Source organism: Cebus imitator, unplaced genomic scaffold, assembly GCF_001604975.1.
Source record: "Cebus imitator isolate Cc_AM_T3 unplaced genomic scaffold, Cebus_imitator-1.0 Scaffold286, whole genome shotgun sequence".
NCBI classification, from domain to species: Eukaryota; Metazoa; Chordata; class Mammalia; order Primates; family Cebidae; genus Cebus; species Cebus imitator.
Window position 1 is genome coordinate 1476912 of NW_016107601.1, and position 18761 is coordinate 1495672.

The following is an 18761-nucleotide window of genomic DNA, read 5'->3' on the forward strand; positions in this document are numbered from 1 at the left end:
AAACTCCGTCTCAAAAAAAAAAAAAAAAAAAAAAAAGAAGAACTAGCTTTTCATGGATCTCAAGCCTACTGGCTTTTGGACTGGAACTACACAGTCAATTTTCCTGGGTCTCCATCTTGTCAACTGCAGATCTTGAGACTTTTCAGGCTCCACAGTTGTGTGAACCAAATCAACTCCTTATAATTCCTTCCCAACTCTCTCTCTCTCTTTCTCCATATATGTATGTATGTATTTATATATATATAAATACATACAACAATTACCCCAAATATTCATATATATATGAATTTATATATATACGTATATATGTGTGTGTGTGTGTATGTGTGTATGTCCTGTTGATTCTGCTTTTTTGGAGATTCCTAACTAATACAGATTTTGGTATTGAGAGTGTTTTTAGAGGACCATAATTTTAAAAATGGATTTTGTAAGTTAGTTTGAGAGTTTCTTGAACTGGCTGTCTAATCTGATTATATTTAAAGGTGCTAATGACTTTATTTCCAGAAGTAAAGAGATAACTGATAGTTCATAACAAGGTCTAGCAATAAAGATACATGGATGCTCCAAATCAACTACTTATAAAATGCAAGTGTTTGGGTGTTTATGTATATGCTACTTTTGAACATTTTTGGCAAACTAATGAGTCTAATAGAATTGGCTGATTGCTTCTAATGTCACTAGACAAAGTAGGTAAAGAAAAAGATTAGGTCAAGCATTTGAATTACCAGCTCAAGCACTGCATAAATGACCTGAAAACTTCCATGTGTGCCCCAAAGAAGAGCCTTATCTCCTGTATTGGCAGGGCTGAGATTATTGAAAATCAAACCCAGAACTTCATCCTGTGACAATTTGAACTCCTAGCCTTGAAGATAGTCTGTTGTTAAAGTCAGAGTATTGATTGGGAAGGGATAGTGATATGATATGGATTTGTGTCCCCATCCAGAAATTCATGTGGAATTATAATCCCCACTGCTGAAGGTAGTGCCTCATGAGAGGTGATTGGATCATGATGCTGGTTTCTTGTGGTTTAACACCATCCCTATCTTGGTTCTGTCATCACAATAGTAAGTTCTTGTGCAACCTGTTGTTTAAAAGTATGTGGCATGTCCCCCTTCTAGTGGGGCTCTTTGTATTTTGGAGGCAACGTATTCCTCATTCAGGTGTTACTCTAGCCCATTTACTGGGTGAGCTAGAAAGCTGCAAGTTTTAAGTGGGGCCCAGAACAAGACAAGATTTTGCAATAGGTCCAGGCTATTTTGCAAGTTTCTCTGGCATTTGGGCCGTATGATCCAGCAGATCCAATGTGTTTGAAGTATTGGTGGAAGATAGGGATATTGTTTGAAGTCTTTGCCAGACACTTACAGACAAATTGCAGCTCAATACTTTAGGATTTTGGAGCAAGATCTTGCCATCATTCTCAGATATCTACTCTTCTTTTGAGAAATCACTTTTGATCTGCTCTCCAGCCTTAGTAGAAATTAAATGCTTAACTATGGGCTGAGTTACTAAACTACCATGTGATCTGAGCTGCCCATCAAAAACTGGGTGTTATCTCACCCACCAAGCCATAAAGTAAGGCATGCAGAGCAACATTTCATTATCAAATGGAGCTGGTGTATTTTGATTGGGCCTGAGCAGGCCCTAAAAACACAAGTGTTACCTGACAAAGTGGCCCAAGTGCCCATGGTTCCTATTTCTGTTACACTTCTTTCTCTCTTCCAGCCTGCACCTATGACCTTGCAGGGAGAGTACCATTATTAGCTGACAGAAGAGAGAGAGAGAGAAGAACTAAGTCTTGTTTACATATGGTTCTACATAATATGCAGGCACTACTTGGAAGTGGACAGCTGCAGCGCTATAACTCTTCCCTGAGATATCTGTTATGGAGAGTGAAGGGAAATTTTTCCAGTGGGAAGAACATCAAACAGTGCACCAAGTTGTTCACCTGGAAGAAGAAGTGGCTCGATGTGTGATTATATGCTGATTTATGGGCTGTGGCTAATGGTTTGGCTGGATGATCAGGGTGCTGTGAGGAACATGATTGGAAAATTGGTGGCAAGAAAATTGTGGGAAAGAGATTTGTAGATAGTCCTCTCTGATTGTGCAAACAACGTGAAGATATTTGTGTTCCATGTGAATGCTCACTAAAGGGTGACCTTGGCAAAAGAGGATTTTAATATTCAAATGGACACAATGACCCATTTTGTGGATACCAGTCAGTCTCTTTCGTCAGCCACCCTTGCCATTGTCCAATGGACTCATGGATAAACTGACTCTGGTGTCAAGGATGGAGGGTATGCTTGGGCTCAGCAACATGGATTTCAACTCACAAAGGTTGACTTGATTATGGCTACTGTTGAATGTCCAATCTGCTAGCAGCATAAATAAATACTGAGTACTTGATAGGGCAGCATTTCCTAGAGTGATCAGCCAGCTACTGGTGGCAGGTTAATGACATTGGACCACTTCCATCATAGAAGAGCAGCATTTTGTTCTTATTTGAATAGACTCTGACTGGATACGGATTTGCCTTCTTTGCATGCAATGCTTCTGTCAAATTACTCTCTGTGGACTCACAAAATGCCTTATCTGCAGTCATGGTATTTTACACTGCATTGTTTCTAATCAAGGAACTCACTTCACAACAAATGAAGTATTGCAATGGTTTTATGCTCATGGTGTTCATCCATCTTACCATCTTTTCCACCATCCTAAAGCACCTAACTTGACAGAACAATGGAATGGTATTTTGAACACCCAGTTGTAGCACCATGTAATGGCAATACCTTGTGGAGCTGAGACAAGTTTCTTTAGAAGGCTATAGATGGAGAATGTATATTCTCTGAATCAACACCCAATATATAGTGCCCTTTTTCCCTCAGCCAAAATTTGTGGGTCCCAGAAGCAAAGGGTAGAAATGGGAATAACATCACATACTATTATCACTAATGACACACTAGCAAAATTTTGCCTCCTGTGTCTATGACCTTAGGCTCTGTTGGCCTAGGGGCTCTAGTTCCAAAGAAAGGCATGCTCCCAGAAGAGGCACAACAATAATTCCATCGACCTGGAAGTTAAGAATGTCACCTGGCCAGATTAGCATTTCTCATGCCTCTGAATCAATAGGCAAAGAAGGCAGTTACTTGCTGGCTAGGGTGATTGATCCTAACTAACCAAGGGGAACTTTGACTACTACTCCACAAAGGAGGTAAGGAAGACTGTGTGGAATAACACAGTCTTCCTTAACACAGAAGATCTCTTAGGGAATCTTGTAGTATTACCATGCCCTATGATTAAGGTCAATGAAAAACTATAACAACCTAATTCAGGCTGAACTACTAATGGCCCAGACACTTCAGGAATGAAAGTTTGGGTTCTTTACCACTAGCTAAACAGGATTCCAATAAACTAATGGATAGAATGACCCATCCTATGGATACCAGTCAGTCTCTTTCCCCAGATACCCCTTCCATTGTCCGTTGGACTCATGGATAAATTGACCATGGTGGCAGGAATGGAGGGTATGCATGGGCCCAGCAACATGCACTTCTACTCACCAATGCTGACCTAGTTATAGCAACTGCTGAATGTCCAGTCTGCTAGCAGCATAAATAAACACTGAGTTCTTTACCACCAGGTAAAGAACTATGACCAGCGAAGATTTTTTCTAAAGGCAAATGGTAGCAGAAGAAGGTAGTTAAAAATACCTATGACCATGTAACTAGTTACAGAAAGGAAGACTGTAATTGTCATGAGCATTTCCTGCTTATTTTGTTACATGACAAGGGATTAAGAGAAAAAGCAAAAGTATATGTTTAATACATATTTATACATACACACATATTTATAAGTAGGATATATTGGCTTTATTTCATAGTATCTAAATGTTGTTAATTTTTCATCATAGTATTCAAGTTATGAAATGTCAAAGAGAAGAATAAGCATTACTCAAATTATTCAAAGGCTTTAACTCCACTCCTAGGGAAGGGTCAGTGAGATTTTGGTTATATACAGGATAGTTGTATCATGTTAGGTGGAGTTATGCTTTTTAAATTATTATTTGGCAATTAAGTATGGTTTAAGGAAATGTGCATGGATGTCAAGTTGACAAGAAGTGGTGAACCTGTGAGGGTTAATTGTATGTGTCAACTTGACTGGGACATGGGATGGCCAGATATCTGGTGTATTAGTTCGTTTTCACACTGCTGATAAAGACATACCTGAGAGTGGGCAATTTACAAAAGAAATAGTTTTATTGGGCTTACAGTTCTGTGTGTCTGGGGAGGCCTCACAATCATAGTGGAAGGTGAAAGGCACGTCTCACATGGCGGCAGACAAGGGAAGAGAACTTGTGCAGGGAAACTCCCATTTTAAAAACCATCAGACCTTGTGAGACACATTCACTATCACAAGAATAGCACGGGAAAGACCTGCCCCCATGATTCAACCATCTCCCACCAGGTCCTTCCTATAACATGTGGGAATCATGAGAGCCACAAGATGAGATTTGGGTGGAGACACAGAGCCAAACCACATCATCTGGTTAAGCATTATTTCTAGGTGTTCTTGTGCATGTGTTTCCAGAGTATTTAGCATTTAAATTGGTGGAGTAAAGCAACTGGCCCTCCCCAACGTAAGTGGGCATCATCCAGTCCACTGAGGGCTTATAAAAGATAGAGCAAGGGAGAATTATCTCTCTCTGACTGACTGCTTGAGCTGCGACATCAAAGTTTCCCTGTCCTCAAAGTGGAGTGCTCATGGTTCTCAGGCTTCAGACTTGAATTGGAACTACATTATTGTCTTTTTTTTTTGAATCACTAGCTTGCAGAAAGCAGATGTTAGGACTCTATAGCCTCCATAAACACATGACACATAATCACATGACCTCCATAATTACATAAGCACTTGCAATCTCTTTCTCTCTCTACACACACACACACACACACACACACACACACACACACACAGTGGCTTCTCTGGAGACCCCTACTTCATATTTACCTTTGAGTTTGGTGACATTGGAGGTGTTTTGGGGATCTGGAAGAAGAGGAAGTTGAATTGGCAAATCATTTAGTTTGATATATTTATGTAGTTTGTGGTCACTACAGTGTATAGCAGCAAAGTATCTCAGTGTGGGAGTGGCTTCCAGCATTATTATTATGTTATTATTATTTTTGAGACGGATTCTCACTCTGTCACCCAGGCTGGAGTCCAATGGTGCGATCTTGGCTCACTGCAATCTCTGCCTCCTGGGTTCAAGTGATTCTCCTGTCTCAGCCTCCTGAGTAGCTGGGATTACAGGCACATGCCACCATGCCCGGCTAATTTTTGTATTTTTAGTAGAGACAGAGTTTCACCATGTTGGTTAGGCTGGTCTCAAACTTCTGACCTTGTGATCTGCCCACCTTGGCCTCTCAAACTTCTGGGATTACAGGCATGAGCCACTGCACCTGGCCTGGCTTCCAGCATTAGTAACATGCCTACAATCTACCTGGCAATGCAACAGCTGATGCAAGGCTAGAGGTGTATAACTATGAAAAGGTCCTTTGGTACCTGGCACTGAAAGTATGGAGGTGGTGGGTGGAAAACAATGTCAAAGATTCACCCCATGTGGTAACCCCCCGTCACATACAGGGAATGCATATATGGGTGGCAAGTAAAGTACTACAGCATTTGTTCCTTGAAATCAATACAGAAATGCTAGAGTAACAGGTGAGAAACATGCAGCATGGGCATGAAGGAAGACAGAATAAGATTGTGTCTGCACTAAGTCAATTGCTACAGCAGTACCCTGAAAAATAGACATGCCTTAGATAGGTAAAACTAAGAGATATACTAAAAAGGTATGTAAGTGGTTCCTCCAATGACATAGGACCAGTCTACCTGGTGCCCACTGCCACTAGTGACCTTGCCTTCCCAGTCGTGGAATCACCATACACCATACATGCTCCCCAGTGACTGAAGACCAGCTGGTCCAGTACCTGCTGCCACTGGTGACCCTATCCCCACAAGTGCCTGAGCCATCATGTACATGTGCACTCCCTGGTGACTGAGGATTGACATACCCACTGCCTGCTACAGCTGCCATCATTGTCCTGTACCTGGCATGGCCACTGTGTCCAGCATGTGCCTCCCTAGGGCCGGATAACTGGCCCTCTCAGCAGCCCTGCCCCAAGCAAAGTCACACCACCACCTCCACAAACACCCACAATCTAGGCCACTAGGCACTTGCAGACACTCCTGCTATTGATTACAGCCAAAACAATCACATGGAGACTATACTAACACACCTATCCAGAACCAAAGCCAAAACACCTGAGTGTATCGGTGTATACAACTGACATTATGGGACACATCTACAGAAAAAAATCTTTTCCTATGAAAGCTGCTCCATAAAATTGGAAGAAGTGACTGTTCCTCCAGATGCACATATTAACATTGGAACATATCACATACGAAAAAATAAGAAAACATGATACCTCCAAAGGAACACACTAATTTTCTAGTAATTTCATAAAAATGAAATCTATGAAATACCTGCAAAGGAATTTAAAATAATCATTCTAAGGAAGCTGAAAGAGATAGACAATTCAACAAAATCAGAAAGACAATTCATGATAAGAATGAGAAGTTCAACAAAGAAGTAGAGATCATAAAAAAGAATCAAATGGAAATCATGGAGCTAAAGAATTCAGTGAATGAAATAACAACTACAACCATGACTAGACCAAACAGGAGAAAAAAAATCTCTGAATTTGAGGAAAGGTCTTTTGAAATAAACCAAAAAAAAAAAAAAAAAAAAAAAGAATTAAAAAGAATGAAGACAGTCTATGGTACTTACTGGACACCAATAAGCAAACAAATTGTTCACTTTATGGAAGTTCCAGAAGGGAAGAGATGGGAAGAAGCATAGAAAAACATATTTAATGAACTAATAGCTAAAAACTTCCCACGTATTGGCAGATATGCAGACATTTAGATTTATGAAGCCCAAAAGGTACCAAATAGATTCAATCCCATAAAGGTCCTTGCCAAGGCACAGAATATTCAAACTGTCAAAAGTCAACGACAAAGTGAAGATGTAAAAAATAGCAAGAGAAAAGTGTCAAGTCACATTTAAGGAAATTTCCACTAGCCTAACAGCAGGTTTCTTATAATAGGCTAGGTGGGAATGAGATAACATATTCTAAGTGCTGAAAAAAAAAAAAAAAAAACAGCAAAGTTAGTCTTCAAAAATGAAGGAGTAATAGTGTTCTTAGACAAGCAAAAACAGAAGAAATTTATTACCACTACAACAGCCTTACAAGAAATGCTTAAGGGAGTCCTACATTTAGAAGCAAAAGGATAATAACTACCATCATAAAAACACACACAAAAATGTAAACTCACTGGTAGAGCAGGTACACAACCAGAAAAAGAAAGGAACCAAACCATATCACTACAGAAAGCCACCTAGCCACAAAGATAAACAATGAGAGGGGAAGAAAGGAATGAAAGATCTACAAAACAACCCCAAAACAACAAAATGACAAGAGTAAGTCCTTACCTATCAATAATAACCTTGAATGTAAATAGATTAAATCTCTCAATTAAAAGATATAGAATGGCTAAATGGATTTTAAAAAATGACTGAACTACATGCTGCCCACAAGAAATTCACTTCACCAGTACAGACACACATATAAAGTGAAGGGATGGGGTGGGCAGACTGTTTGGGCCCAGGAGTTTGAGACCAGCCCGGGCAACATGACAAAACCCTGTCTCTATAAAAAATACAAAAGTTAGCCAGGCATGGTGGTGCATGCCTGTAGTCCCAGCTGCTTGGGAGTCTGAGGTGAAAGTATTGTCTGAGCTTGGGGAGGTAGAGGCTTCAGTGAGCTGTGATTGCACCACTGCACTGCAGCCTAGGCAACAAGAAAGAAATAAAGAGAAAGAAAGAAAGAGAAAGAGAAAGAAAGAAAGAAAAAGAAAGAAAGAAAGGAAAGAAAGAAAGAAGGGAGGGAGGGAGGAGGGAAGGAAGGAGGGACGGAGGGTGGGAAGGAAGGAAGGAGAAAGAAAAGAAAAACAGTGAAGGGATGGCAACAGATATTCTACACAAATGGAAACCAAACCAAGCAGGAGCAGCTGTACTTATATCAGATAACATAGACTTTAAGTTGAAACTATAAAAAGAGATGAAGATCATTAAATAATGATAAAAGTATGAATTTTGCAAGAGGACACAACAATTGTAAATATACATGCAACCAACACCAGAGGACCTAGAATATAAATCAAATATTACTTCAGCTAAAGGAGGAGATAGACTCTGGTACAATAATAGTTGGAAACTTCAACACCCCATTCTCAGGTTTGGGTAGATCATCTAGACAGAAAATCAATGGAGAAACATTGGATTTAAACTGTACTATAGACCAAATGGACCCAAAAAGCAGTTACAGAACATTTTATCCAATAGCTGCATATTCTTTTTTTTCTTTTTTTTGAGACAGGTTCTCACTCTGTCACTCACCCAGGCTGGAGTGCAGTGGTGCAATAACAGCTCACTGCAACCTTGACCTCCTGGGCTCAAGCCATCCTCCTGCCTCAGCCTCATTAGTAGGTGGGGTTAGAGGTGTGGACCACCATGCCTAGCTAATTCAAAAAATTTTGTAAAGATTAGAGATGAGGTCTCCTCATGTTACCCAGGCTGGCCTCAAACTTCTGGGCATAAGCAAGCCTCTCACTTCAGCTTCCCAAAGTGTTGGGATTACAGACATGAGCCACTGCAGCTGACCAGAATACACATTCTTCACAACAGTACATGGAATATTATTCAACATAGGTTATATGGTAGGCCATGAAACAAGCCTCCACAAATTTTTAAAAATTGAGATCATATCAAGTATCTTTTCTGACCATAATACAATATAACTAGAAATCAACAAGAACGTAGGAAGGAAACTGTACAAATACATGGAAATTAAACAATTTGCTCATGAACAATCAATGGGTAAATGAAAAAATTAAGATGGAAGTTAAAACATTTTTGGAAAAAATGAAAACAGAAGTAAGAGGAAACATTAAAACTTGGTTACATTAAAACATAGAATGATTTCACATAAACCACCTAATGCTTCACCTCAAGGAATTAGAAAAGCAAAAGAAACTATGAGATGAGCCTTGACCAATGAGATTCCAGAGTAGGAAAGAATAAGGTAAATTCTCAACCCATCTCCTCTCCACACACTACTCTGAGGTGAAATTTCTTCTCACAGCCCCTCAAAAAGGCCTGCAAATATACCCGAGGAGCAACCTGTTCTGTTTCTTCATGGCTCATTATGAAGTAGAAATCAGTGCTTCAACACAGCTTTGCATCTCATCTTGGCCAATTTTCCCCTTTCACCCTCACTGCCCTGGGCTTGGATCCCACAGAAAAAGAACAGTGTTTTAATCCTACTTCAGGCTCTGTTTCCTAGAGATCCTGTGCTAAGATAATGGTAAAAAACGTTCCCTCAATGCTGCATCTCTCCTACTCTCCTTATATCTCACCTCCTTTGAAACTTTCCAAAGGAGGTATCTTTATCCTTATCTCTGTATCTTTGTTTTCTTATCTGCCATTCATTCCTCAGTCTTGTTTCTTTCTACCATTTCTCTGAAACTGCTTTCACTAAGATCAATAATGATTTTTTAGTTCTTAAATCCAGAGGATAATTTTCAACCTTTATCTTACCTTGTTTGTCTGTAGCAGTTGACTCTCACCTTGCCTCCTTCTTCAAATATTGTCTTGCCCTGACTTCCAGACAATGTACTCTTGGTTTTTATCTTGTCACTATAGCGGCTCCATTACAGTCACCTTTATATATCTTGTTAGTATTGATATTTACCAGAATTTTGTTCTCAGTCCCCATCTCTTCCCTCTCTTCCCCTCCTCTTCTGTCACCGTTCCTCACATTCCCTCCCTAATATCTGTATAAACTATCCCTGGACAATCTTATTCATTCGCATATATAGCCTCAAGTGCTGATAGCTTTCAAAACTATGTTTTAGATCTAACTTTTCCTCTTGAGTATCAGATTCTTAAAGGAATTTGTCTACTGGATATTTATTCTTGGAGTCCTATTGGCTCCTGAAACTGAACATGTTCAAAAATAAAACTTAGTATCCTTTTCCCACCTGAATCTGTTCCTGTTCCTGCCTTTCCTGTCTCACGGACTAAGGCCTTTATTCCTAAGCCAGAAACTGGGTCCCAGTTTTCTCAGGACTTTTCTGGTTTTGGCATGTGGAATCCCTCAGTCCCATGCAAACTGGAAGGGTTTGTTCAGAGCTGTCTCCACTTTTAAACTGGAACTGCCACGTTCCAGAATCCCCTCAGTTCTGAAAATACCAGGAAGATTGGTCAGTCTGTTTTCCACATCCAATCAATTATGAAGACTCATTTGATATAACTTTTAAATATGTCTAAGTTTGTCTATTTCTCTCCATCTCTACTGCTATTATACCAGCTCAGGCTATTAACATTTCTTACCTGGATTGCTATAAATTTTCCTTCTGCCTCTAACATTGCTTCCAACAACCCACTCTCTGATTTGCTGCCAGAATATTCTTTTATTTTTTAATTTTTATTTTATTTTATTTATTTTTGAGATGGAGTTTCGCTTTTGTCACCTAGGCTGGAGTGCAATGTTGTGATCTTGGCTTACTGCAACCTCTGCCTCACGGGTTCAAGCAGTTCTCCTGCCTCAGCCTCCCTAGTAGCTGGGATTGCAGGCGTGCACCACCACACCTAGCTAATTTTTGTGTTATTAGTAGAGACGGGGTTTCACCATGTTGGCCAGGCTGGTCTTGAACTTCTGACCTCAGATGATCCACCTGCCATGGCCTCCCAAAGTGCTGGGATTATAGATGTAAAGCCACTGTGCCTGGCCAGAATATTATTTTAAAATTATAAACCTGATGATGTCATTCCTCTCCTTAAATCTTTTTAACTGTTTCCTATTTGCCCCAAGATAAGGTGCACAATTTTTAAGACTGCTCTCATAGCCCCTCATAAAATTGTCCTGCTCATTCCTGCGGACTCATGCCTTCTCACTTTCCTCTCACTTTCCTTATATACTGTATATAAGCTCAGATGCCAGCTGTTCTCTGATCACTGTTTTCAAAAATATTACACCCTCATCAGCATAGAATGCTTGCATATCATCATATTATCTTTCCCAAACCCACATTTATAAAAGTTGTAGTGAGAAACAAAGAATTTATGGGGAGATGGTGGGATATTTTATTATACTTGGTATAGAAATAACCATTTGACATTTTTTTCCCCAAAGTTCTTTCTCAGCTGTGGCACTCCAGGGACTGTTTTTGTCTTTATCTTCCTCCCAAGGCATACAGCCTCTTTGGATCCAGCCCCTACCGTCACTCGAAGTTCTTTACATTTATCTCTTCATTGTACTGAGCAATTTCACTTTACCCAACTCCATCAAAGGGCTCACCAAAACAAAGTGTTCTTCTGTTTACAGATTCCATTCTTGTTTATTTACATTAGTTTTAGCTTGACTGTGTCCCTTAAGGTCTTATCTCTCGTCCCATGTAGCGTATTAAAGTATTTCTTGAAAATATGGTGTTACATTCTTAGAGGAATTCTTGTGCTAGCTGCCAAAGGAGTAAAAGTTTCTTGGTTTTGTTACATGTGTTTCTGCCATATTGGTTTTCCTGCAGTTCCCATAGTATTCCTAGTTCTCTCCTACTATGTCTTTGTATAAGCTGCTAAATTTGTTTGGGATACTTTAAAGTGAACCAGTTTTAGATATATTTTATAGGCTTTACTTGTACAAAAAATATCTAATTGTATCATGAGTCATTTCAGCATTTGTAATCATCATGGCATGATGAAATTCACTGCATTTGTCTCTGGGGAAATAGGACAAAAACTAATTTCAGTTTTTGAAAATGGTTTTCAGGACCTCCAATGAAAGTATATAAAGGACATTAAGGGGCCTAAGAATTATACAGCTTTCCGTTTGATTCTACATTCAAGAACTAGTCCAATTAATCAAAATTGCAATTCATAATCCCTTTGAAAACAACAATATGCAAAACACATGGCCATTGTGCACAGTACACACAATCATATGAGTTTGCAGGTGGGTCATATTCAATTAACTTTATTTTTTTTGATAACATAGTTGAGTGTATCTTTATTCTTACTAATGCAAATGATTGAAGAATTTAATATGGCAGTGGATTAATTTCTTGCTTTATATTAAAAGTCACACTGCTTGGGTTTCTCAGTGGCCTTTCTCAGTACTTGAGTCCTTGATCTTCCACCACAGAGGCTGAGTAGTACCTACAAAATATAGAACAATAAGGCAGCTAAAACTTTTATAATTGAGATGAGCATATTCATCATCTGATTTGAGTGATCAAGAAGACATTGCCAATATCACCTTGAGAATAGTGTAGACAAATAAAAAGAGTACAGAGTTAGATTTTGGAAACACAGATTTCTCCTCCAGTTATGTTTTCATATATATATATATATATATATATATATCATATATATATGTGATATATATGATATATATGTGATATATATATAATATATATATATCACATATATATCATATATATCACATATATATATGATATATATGTGATATATATATATATGGTTGTCTCTATCCCCATCACCTATATCTGGCATTTCTCCCAATGTTACCCCTCCCCAACTCCTACCCCCCACTGTCCCTCCTCTATTTCCCCCTACAGACCTCAGTGTGTGATGCTCCCCTCCCTGTGTCCATGTGTTCTCATTGTGCAACACCCACCTGTGAGTGAGTAAATGTGGTGTTTGATTTTCTGTTCTTGTGGCAGTTTGCTAAGAATGATGGTTTCCAGGTTCATTCATGTCCCTACAAAGGACACGAACTCATTGTTTTTTATGACTGCATAGTATTCCACGCTGTATATGTGCCACATTTTCCCTGTTAAGTCTATCATCAATGGGCGTTTGGGTTGGTTCTAAGTCTTTGCTATTGTAAACAGTGCTGCAATCAACATTTGTGTGCATGTGTCCTTATAATAGAACAATTTATAATCCATTGGATATATACCCAGTAATGGTATTGCTGGGTCAAATGGAATTTCTATTTCTAGGTCCTTGAGGAATCGCCACACTCTCTTCTACAATGGTTGAACTAATTTACACTCCCACCAACAGTGTGAAAGTATTCCTAATTTCTCCACATCGTCTCCAGCATCTGTTGTCTCCAGATTTTTTAATGATTGCCATTCTATCTGGCATGAGATGGTATCTCAATGTAATTTTGATTTGCATTTCTCTAATGACCAGTGATGATGAGCATTTTTTCATATGTTTGTTGGCCTCATATATGTCTTCTTTTGAAAAGTGTCTGTTCATATCCTTTGCCCACTTTTGAATGGGTTTGTTTGTTCTTTTCTTGTAAATCTGTTTTAGTTCTTTGTAGATTCTGGATATAAGTCCTTTGTCAGATGGGTAGATTGTAAAAAATTTTCCCATTCTGTTGGTTGCCAATTCAATCTAATGATTGTTTGTTTTGCTGTGCAGAAGCTCTGGAGTTTAATTAGGTTCCATTGGTCTATTTCGGCTTTTGTTGCCAATGCTTTTGGTGCTTTAGTCATGAAGTCCTTGGCTATGCCTATGTCCTGGATGGTTTTGCCTGGGTTTTCTTCTATGGTTTATTATGGTGTTAGGTCTTATGTTTAAGTCTTTAATCCATCTGAAGTTAATTTTAGTGTAAGGTGTCAAGAAAGTGTCCAGTTTCTGCTTTCTGCAAATGGCTAGCCAGTTTCCCCAACACCATTTATTAAACAGGGAATTCTTTCCCCATTGCTTGTTTTCGTGAGGTTTGTCAAAGATCAGATGGTTGTAGATGTGTGGTGTTGCATCTGAGGCCTCTGTTCTGTTCCATTGGTCTGCATCTCTGTTTTTGATACCAGTACCATGCTGTTTTGATTCCTGCAGACTTGTAGTATAGTTTGAAGTCAAGTAGCATGATGCCTCCAGCTTTATTCTTTTTGCTTAGAATTGACTTGGCTATGCAGGCTCTCTTTTGGTTGCATATGAAGTTTAAGGTGGTATTTTCCAGTTCTGTGAAGAGGGTCATAGGTAGCTTGATAGGGATAGCATTGAATCTATAAATTAGTTTGGGAAGTATGGCCATTTTCACAATATTGATTCCTCCTAACCATGAACATGGAATGTTTTTCCATCCATTTGTGTCCTCTCTTATTTCATTGAGCAGTGGTTTGTAGTTCTCCTTGAAGAGGTCCTTTACATCCTTTGTTAGTTGTATTCCTAGGTATTTTATTCTCTTTGTAGCAATTGTGAATGGCAGTTCGTTCTTGATTTGGCTCTCTTTAAGTCTGTTACTGGTGTATAGGAATGCTTGTGATTTCTGCACATTGATTTTGTATCCCGAGATTTTGCTGAAGTTGCTTATCAGTTTCAGGAGATTTTGGGCTGAGACGATGAGGTCTTCTAAATATAAAATCATGTCGTCTGCAGATAGAGAAAATTTGACTTCCTCCTTTCCTAATTGAATACATTTTATTTCTTTTTCTTGCCTGATTGCTCTGGCTAGAACTTCCAATACTATATTGAATAGGAGTGGTGAGAGAGGGCATCCTTGTCTAGTGCCAGATTTCAAGGGGAATGCTTCCAGTTTTTGCCCATTCAGTAAGATGCTAGCTGTGAGTTTGTCATAAATATCTTTTATTATTTTGAGATACATTCATTCAATATGTAGTTTATTGAGAATTTTTAGCATAAAGGGCTGCTGAATTTTGTCAAAGGCCTTCTCTGCATTTGTTGATATAATCATGTGTTTTTTGTCTTTGGTTCTGTTTATGTGGTGAATTATGTTTATTGACTTGCATATGTTGAACCAGCCTTGCATCCCTGGTGTAAATGCTACTTGATTGTGATGGGTAAGCTTTTTGATGTGCTGTTGCAATAGGTTTGCCAGTATTTTATTGAAGATTTTACATCTATGTTCATTATGGATATTGGCTGGAAGTTTTCTTTTTTTATTGAGTCTCTGATGGGTTTTGGTATCAGGATGAATATTGGTCTCATAAAATGATTTGGGAAGGATTCCCTCTTTTTGGATTGTTTGGAATAGGTTCACAGCCGAATTCTACCAGACATTAAAAGAGGAGCTGGTGTCACTTCGGAAGGAGTGGTACCAGCTCCTCTTTTAATGTCTGGTAGAATTCGGCTGTGAACCCATCTGGACCTGGGCTTTTTTTGGTTGGTAGGCCATCAATTGCTGCCCCAATTTCAGCCATCGTTATTGGTCTATTCAGGGTTTTGACTTGTTCCTGGTTTAGGCTTGGGAGGGTGCAAGTGTCCAGAAATTTATCCATTTCTTCCAGGTTTACTGGTTTATGTGCATAGAGTTGTTTGTAGTAATCTCTCATGGTGGTTTGTATTTCTGTGGAATCTGTGGTGATATCCCCTTTATCATTTTTTATTGCATCTATTTGATTATTCTCTCCTTTCTTTTTGATTAATCTGGATAGTGGTCTATTTTGTTGATCTTTTCAAAAAACCAGCTCCTGGATTTATTGATTTTTTGAAGGTTTTCTTTGTGTCTCTATCTCCTTCAGTTCTGCTCTGATCTTAGCTATTTCTTGTCTTTTGCTAGGTTTTGAGTTTTTTTGAACTTGCTTCTCTAGCTCTTTCAATTTTGATGATACGGTGTTGATTGTAGATCTTTCCTTGTTTCTCACATGGGCATTTATTGCTATAAATTTTCCTCTAGACACTCCTTTAAATGTGTCCCAGAGATTCTGGTATGTTGTGTCTTTGTTCTCATTGGTTTTGATGAACATCTTTAATTCTGCCTTCATTTCATTGTTTATCCAGTCAACATTCAAGAGCTAGTTGTTCATTTTCCATGAAGTTGTGCAGTTCTGAGTTAGTTTCTGAATTCTGAGTTCTAACATGATTGCACTGTGGTCTGAGAGACTATTTGTTATAATTTCTGTTCTTTTGCATTTGCTGAGGAGCGATTTACTTCCAATTATGTGGTCAATTTTAGAGTAGGTGTGATGTGGTGCTGAGAAGAATGTATATTCCGTGGATTTGGGGTGGAGAGTTCTGTAGATGTCTATTAGGTTTGCTTGGTCCAGATCTGAGTTCAAGTCCTAGATATTCTTGTTAATTTTCTGTCTTGTTGATCTATCTAATATTGACAATGGAGTGTTAAAGTCTCCCACTATTATTGTGTGGGAGTGTAAGTCTCTTTGTAAGTCATTAAGAACTTGTTTTATGTATCTGGGTGCTCCTGTATTGGGTGTGAATATATTTAGGATCGTTAGCTCTTCTTGTTGCGTTGATCCTTTTGCCATTATTTAATGCCCTTCTTTGTCTCTTTTGATCTTTGTTGGTTTAAAGTCTATTTTATCAGAGACTAGGATTACAACTCCTTTTTTTTTTTTTTTTTCTCTCCATTTGCTTGGTAAATCTCCTTCCATCCCTTTATTTTGAGCCTATGTGTATCCTTGCATGTGAAATGGGTTTCCGGGATACAACACTCTGATGGGTTTTGATGTTTTGTCCAATTTGCCAGCCTGTGTCTTTTGATTGGGGCATTTAGCCCATTAACATTTAAGGTTAATATTGTTATGTGTGAATTTGATCCTGCCATTTTGATGCTAGCTGGTTGTTTTGCCTATTAGTTGATGCAGTTTCTTCACTGTGTTGATGCTCTTTACCATTTGGTACATTTTTGGAGTGGCTAGTACTGGTTGTTCCTTTCTATGTTTAGTGCTTCTTTCAGGAGCTCTTGTAAGGCAGGCCTGGTGGTGATGAAATCTCTCAGCAATTGCTTCTTTGTAAAAGATTTTATTTCTCCTTCGCTTATGAAGCTTAGTTTGGCTGGATATGAAATTCTAGTTTCAAAGTTCTTTTCTTTAAGGATGTTGAATATTGGCCCCCCACTCTCTTCTGGCTTGTAGGGTTTCTGCGGAGAGATACGCTGTGAGTCTGATGGACTTCCCTTTGTGGCTAACCTGACCTTTCTGTCTGGCTGCCCTTAGCATTTTTTCCCTTCATTTCAACCCTGGTGAATCTGATGATTTCCTTCATTTCATCCCTGGTGAATCTGTGCCTTGAGGTTGCTCTTCTTGAGGAATATCTTTGTGGTGTTCTCTGTATTTCCTGGACTTGAATATTGGCCTGCCTTGCTAAGCTGGGGAAGTTCTCCTGGGTAATATCCTGAAAAGTGTTTTCTAGCTTGGATTGATTCTCTTCATCACATTCAGGTACACCTACCAAACATAGATTAGATCTTTTCGCATAATCCCATATTTCTTGAAGGCTTTGTTCATTTATTTTTACTCTTTTTTCTTTAATCTTGCCTTCTTGTTTTATTTCACTGAGTTGGTCTTCAATCTCTGATATCCTTTCTTCTGCTTGGTTGATTCGGCTATTGAAACTTATGTATGCTTCGCAAAGTTCTCATGCTGTGTTTTTCAGCTCCGTCAATTCATTTATATTCCTCTCTAAGCTGTTTATTCTCATTAGCATTTTGTGAAACCTTTTTTCAAGGTTCTTAGTTTCTTTGCATTGGGTTAGAACATGTTCTTTTAGCTATGAGAAATTTGTTTTTACCCCACCTTCTGAAGCCTGTTTCTGTCAATTCATCAGATTCATTCTCCATCCAGCCTTGTTCCCTTGCTGATGATGGGTTAGGATCCCTTGGAGGAGGAGAAGCATTCTGGTTTTGGGTGTTTTCATCCCTTTTGCATTGGTTTCTTCCCATCTTTGTGGATTTATCTACTTGTGGTCTTTGTAGTTGGTGGCTTTCAGATGGGGTCTCTGAGTGGATGTCCTTTTTTTTGATGATGAAGTTATTTCTTCTTGTTTTTTAGTTTCCCTCCTAACAGTCAGGCCCCTCTGCTGTAGGGCTGCTGGAGGTCCACTCCAGACCCTGCTTGCCTGGGGATCACCTGCAGCAGCTGCAGAACAGGAAGGGTTGCTGCCAGTTTCTTCTTCTGTTACCTTTGTCCCAAAAGGATACCCACTAGATGTCAGCCTGATCTCTCTTTATGAGGTGTTTCTTTGGATATACAGGGGTCAGTGAGCTGCTTGAGGAGACACTCTGTCCCTTATAGGAGCTCAAGTGCTGAGCTGTGAGCTCTGTTGTTCCGCTCAGAGCTACTGGGCAGGTATGTTTAAGTCTGCTGCAGCGGAACTCGTAACCGCCTTTTTTCCCCAGGTACTCTGTCCTGGGAAGATGGGGCTTTATTTATAAGTTCCTGACATGCTGCTGACTTTTTTCAGAGATGCCCTGCCCAGTGAGAAGGTAGCCTAGTCACAGTCTGCCAGCAGAGGCGTTACTGAGCTGCTGTGGGCTCTGCCCAGCTGTCTTGTGAACTTCCTTGCAGTTTTGTTTATAGAGGTATAGTTAGAACTGCCTTGGTAATGGCGGTCTGCCTCAGTAATGGTGGACTATATCTGTAATGGCAGACTGCCTCAGTAATGGCAGATTGCTTTAGTAATGGTGGACTGCCTTGGTAATGGTGGACTGCCTTGGTAATGGTGGACTGCTTCAGTGACGGTGGACTGCCTCAGTAGTGGTGGACTGCCTTGGTAATGGCAGATGCCGTCCCTGCCCCCCAGAGCTGGGCCGTCCGGGGTCTAGCTGTGCTTGCTGTGAAACTCTCAATCCAGAGTGTTTCAGATTGCTGGTCTTTTTGGGGGTGGGACTGCCAAGCCAGATCACCTGGCT